The sequence below is a fragment of the Triticum dicoccoides genome, chromosome 7A, assembly GCF_002162155.2.
Source record: "Triticum dicoccoides isolate Atlit2015 ecotype Zavitan chromosome 7A, WEW_v2.0, whole genome shotgun sequence".
In the NCBI taxonomy this organism is placed as follows: Eukaryota; Viridiplantae; Streptophyta; class Magnoliopsida; order Poales; family Poaceae; genus Triticum; species Triticum dicoccoides.
The window spans coordinates 256,905,085-256,910,997 of record NC_041392.1 but is presented as its reverse complement, the minus strand read 5'-3'; positions in this window follow the sequence as shown (position 1 = coordinate 256,910,997).

Genomic DNA, 5,913 nt, shown 5'->3' with positions numbered 1-5,913 from the left:
CTCCCCCGACTGGAGGGGGAGCATCTTCATCTTCCTCCTCGTCTTAAGGGGAGGAGTGCGTCGCGGAGTCGTCGGACGATGAGTCCGACACCACCTGGCGCCGGGAACTCTTTCGGGTTCCCTTGGCCTCCTTCTTGGTCTTCTCCGGCACCTGGTAAGGAGTCGGAGTCAGCATCTCCGTTAGGAGAGCGTCCGCAGTGTCTTCGGGCAGAGGGGCCGGGCAGTCGATCTGCTCCGATGCCTTCACCCAGTCCTGTCAAAGGCATGGGAGCTGAGACCCCGCATATGGTTAAGCTATGGGACGTAAAAATCCTACCAGATGTACAGAACTTACCGGATTTGCAGGGCACTTCGTGCTTAGCCCGCGGTCCTCAGTAAGAGAAGGAGGGACCTCGGCGCCCTTGAATAGCACCCTCTAGACGTCCTTGTGCGTCGTGTCAAAGAGCTCCCTCAGAGTCTGGTGCTGGGCCGGGTCGAACTCCCACAAGTTGAAATCACGTTGTTGACACAGGAGGATCCGGCAGAAGAGCATGACCTGGACTATGTTGACAAGCTTGAGCTTCTTGCTTGCCATGTTCCGGATACATTTCTGGAGTCCGTCCAGCTCCACCGATGAACCCCAGGACAGGCCCTTCTCTTTCCAGGAGGTGAGCCGCGTGGGGATTCCGGATCGAAACTCGGGGGCCGCCACCCAGTTGGTGTCGCGCGGCTCGGTGATGTAGAACCACGCCGATTGCCACCCCTTTATGGTCTCCACGAAGGAGCCTTCGAGCCATATAACATTGGGCATCTTGCCCACCATGGCTCCGCCACATTCTGCTTGTTGGCCGCCCACCACCTTCGGCTTGATATTGAAGGTCTTCAGCCACAGACCGAAGTGGGGCTGGATGCGGAGGAAAGCCTCGCACACGACGATGAACGCCGAGATGTTGAGGATGAAATTCGGGGCCAGATCATGAAAATCCAGCCCGTAGTAGAACATAAGACCACGGACGAATGGTTGGAGGGGAAACCCCAGTCCACGGAGGAAGTGGTGGAGGAAAACTACCCTCTCATGACGTTCCGGGGTAGGGACGATTTGCCCCGCAGTGGGCAGCCGATGCGCGATATTCGCGGCTAAGTATCCGGCTCCATGCAGCTTTTTAATGTGTCCCTCCGTAACGGAGGAAGCCATCCACTTGCTGATACGTCTCCGTCGTATCTACTTTTCCAAACACTTTTGCCCTTGTTTTGGACTCTAACTTGTATGGTTTGAATGGAACTAACCCGGACTGACGCTGTTTTCAGCAGAATTGCCATGATGTTGTTTTATGTGCAGAAAACAAATATTCTCGGAATGACCTGAAACTCCACGGGAGGTCTTAGAAAAATAATAAAAAATCCTCGCCAAATATGAAGACCAGGGGGCCCACACCCTTCTCACGAGGGTGGGGGCGCCCCCCCCCCTAGGGCGCGGCCCCTACCTCATGGGCCCCCTGGAGACCCTCCGACGCCAACTCCAACTCTATATATTTGCTTTCGGAGAGAAAAAAATTAGAGAGAAGAAATTGTCTTGTTTTACGATACGGACCCGCCGCCAAGCCCTAAAACCTCTTGGGAGGGCTGATCTGGAGTCCTTTCGGGGCTCCAGAGAGGGGGATTCGTCATCATCAACCATCCTCCATCACCAATTTCATGATCCTCACCGCCGTGCGTGAGTAATTCCATAGTAGGCTTGCTGGACGGTGATGGGTTGGATGAGATTTATCATGTAATCGAGTTAGTTTTGTTAGGGTTTGATCCCTAGTATCCATTATGTTCTGAGATTGATGTTGCTATGACTTTGCTATGCTTAATGCTTGTCACTAGGGCCCGAGTGCCATGATTTCAGATCTGAACCTATTATGTTTTCATGAATATATGAGAGTTCTAGATCCTATCTTGCAAGTGTATAGTCACCTACTATGTGTTATGATCCGGCAACCCCGAAGTGAAAATAATCGGGACCACTCCCGGTGATGACCGTGGTTTGAGGAGTTCACGTATTCACAATGTGCTAATGCTTTGTTCCGGATCTCTATTAAAAGGAGGCCTTAATATCCCTAAGTTTCCAATAGGACCCCGCTGCCACGGGAGGTAGGACAAAAGATGTCATGCAAGTTCTTTTCCATAAGCACGTATGACTATATACGGAATACATGCCTACATTACATTGATGAATTGGAGCTAGTTCTGTGTCACCCTATGTCATGACTGTTACATGATGAACCGCATCCGGCATAATTATCCATCACTGATCCGGTGCCTACGAGTTTTCCATATACTAGTTTACGCTTATTTACTTTTCCGCTGCTACTGTTACAATCACTACAAAATACCAAAAACATTACTTTTGTTGTCTTTACTTTTGTTGCCATTACCACTACTATCATATTACTGTGCTACTAAACACTTTGCTGCAGATACTAAGTTTCCAGGTGTGGTTGAATTGACAACTCAGCTGCTAATACTTGAGAATATTCTTTGGCTCCCCTTGTGTCGAATCAATAAATTTGGGTTGAATACTCTACCCTCGAAAGCTGTTGCGATCCCCTATACTTGTGGGTCATCAAGACTAATTTCAGGCGTCGTTGCCGGGGAGCATAGCTCTATTCTTTGAGTCACTTGGGATTTATATCTGCTTATTATTATGAATAACTTGAGAGATCCAAAAACCAAGATCTATCCCTCAACTACGAGGGGAGGTAAGGAACTGCCATCTAGCTCCGCACTTGATTCACCTTCTGTTATGAGTAAGTTTGCGACACCTACACCTGCTTCTGCTATTTGTTCCAATATGTCGCATGTTATTGATGATGCCACTTCTGCTATGCATGATACTTATGATGAAACTGCTTCTATGTCTGATACTACTGTGCCTCTTAGTAAATTTCTTGATGAACAAATTGCTAGGGCTAGAGAAAAAGAAATTATTGAATCTGAATACGATGATGATAGCGATGATGAAAACATGTCTGTTATTCCTAAAGGTTATCTTTTTGATAAGGAATCTTCTGCCGCTATTTTCGCTTGCAGAGATAGATATGAGCTTAAGAGGTTATTAATTAAATGGAACAAAGAATCACTTAGAGATAAAATGAGACCCGACCCTGCTTTTGCTAGTTCACCTATATGTGTTCCTGATAAGGATTATGAATTCTCTGTTGATCCTGATATAATTACTTTGGTTGAATCTGATCTATTTTATGGCTATGATTCTGAAACTGTTGTGACACATCTTACTAAGTTAGATAATATAGCTGCCCTGTTTACTAATGATGAGAGATCGCGTTACTTTTATATACTCAAAATATTTCCGTTCTCATTAAAGGGTGATGCTAAGATATGGTTTAATTCTCTTGATCCTGGTTGTGTGCGTAGTCTCCAGGATATGATTTATTACTTCTCTGATAAATATTTTCCTGCTCATAAGAAACAAGCTGCTTTGAGGGAAATATACAACTTCGTGAAAATTAAAGAAGAGAGTCTCCCACAAGCTTGGGGAGGCTTCTCAAGTTACTTAATGCTTTACCTGATCATCCTCTTAAGAAACCTCAAATACTTGATATCTTTTATAATGGACTAACCGATGCTTCCAGAGATTACCTGGATAGTTGTGCTGGTTCTCTTTTCAGGGAAAGAACACCGGATGAAGCTGAAATCCTATTGAATAATATGTTGACAAATGAAAATAATTGGGCACCTCCTGAGCCACCTCCTGAGCCAACTCCTGAGCTAGCTCCTGCTCCAATTACTGAGCCTATTCCTAAACCAACTCCGAAGAAGAGAGGTGTTCTATTTCTCAGTCCCGAAGATATGCAAGAGGCAAAGAAATCTATGAAAGAGAAAGGTATTAAAGTTGAAGATGTTAAGAATTTACCTCCTAATGAAGAAATACATGGTCTTAATTCACTGCATGTTGAAGAAACTTATGATCTCAATTATTTATTTGTTGAAGAACCTCCTGACCCCGATACTCCGACACAGGTAGTAAAGGTAAATTCTCTCTGTAGATATGATAAAGCTGAAGTTCCTCCTACTAAAATTGCTAGTCAGTGCTTGGATGAGTTTGATAACTTTATGTATAAGCAAGACGACTTCAATGCTTATTTTGGTAGACAATTAAAAGAAAATGCTTATATGATTAGACGCTTGGGTGATTACATGGCTGATATTAAAGGTGAACTTAAACTTATTAGCAAACATGCTTCTATGGTTACCACTCAAGTAGAACAAGTACTTCAAGCTCAAAAAGAAGTGCTTGATGAAATTAATAGTAAGAAAAATGATTATGATGTTAGAGTGGCTACTAGAACTGGTAGAATGACTCAGGAACCTTTGTATCCTGAAGGCCACCCTAAGAGAATCGAGCAAGATTCTCAGAGAAATAATATTGATGTTCCTAGTTCTTCTAAAAGGAAGAAAAATAAAAATGATAGAACTGTGCAAACTTCTAGTGAACCTATTGCTGAACCACCTGATAATCCAAATGATATCTCTATGTCTGATGCTGAAACACAATCTGGTAATGAGCCTGAACCTAATAAAAATATTAATTGTAATGTTCATGATGATGCTCAACCTAGTAATGACAATGATGTAGAAATTGAACCTGCTGTTGATCTTGATAACCCACAATCAAAGAATCAACGTTATGATAAAAGAGACTTTGTTGCTAGGAAACATGGTAAAGAAAGAGAACCTTGGGTTCAGAAACCCATGCCTTTTCCTCCAAAACCATCCAAGAAAAAGGATGATGAGGATTTTGAGCGCTTTGCTGAAATGATTAGGCCTATCTTTTTGCGTGTGCGATTAACTGATGTGCTCAAAACAAATCCTTATGCTAAATACATGAAGGATATCATTACTAATAAAAGAAATATACTGGAAGCTGAGATTTCCACCATGCTTGCTAACTATACTTTTAAGGGTGGAATACCAAAGAAACTTGGAGACCCCGGAGTACCTACTATACCTTGCTCCATTAAAAGAAATTATATTAAAACTGCTTTATGTGATCTTGGAGCCGGTGTTAGTGTTATGCCTCTCTCTTTATATCGTAGACTTGACTTGAACAAGTTGACACCTACTGAAATATCTTTGCAAATGGCTGATAAATCAACTGCTATACCTGTCGGTATTTGTGAGGATGTGCCTGTTGTGGTTGCAAACGTTACTATTTTAACGGACTTTGTTATTCTTGATATTCCCGAGGATGATAGTATGTCTATTATTCTTGGAAGACCTTTTCTTAATACTGCAGGGGCTGTTATTGATTGCAACAAAGGCAATGTCACTTTTCATGTTAATGGTAATGAGCATACGGTACACTTTCCGAGGAAACAACCTCAAATTCATAGTATCAACTCCATTGGAAAAATTCCATCGATTATAATTGGAGGTTTTGAATTTCCTCTTCCTACTGTCAGGAAGAAATATGATATACTTATTATAGGGGATGTGCATATCCCCGTTGAGGTAACTTAGTGTTATTAGAAATTTCTCCGATTCCATGATTATCGGAATGAGTTTGTTAACAAGACTTGATCAACCTTGTTAGTGGATTCTTTTTGATGAGCATGAGATGGATGAAACTAGAAGCACAAACTTCTGTACCCTCTTTAATTTTCTGTTATTTAGTAGAAATAAAGTAAAAATAGTATTTTTCTGTCTGTTATCTGATTATCCGTGCAATATAAAAATAACCCGAAAATAAAAGTCCTCAGAATGATATGCCAATTTAATATGATTTTTTCGGGAATATTTGAGGATTTACTGTGCAAAAATCACCGCGGGAGGAGCTCCACCTGGCCACGAGGGTGGTGGGTGCGCCCCCCTGCCTCGTGGGCCCACAGTGGCGCTCCTCCACTTATCCCAGCACCCATCTTCTTCCTC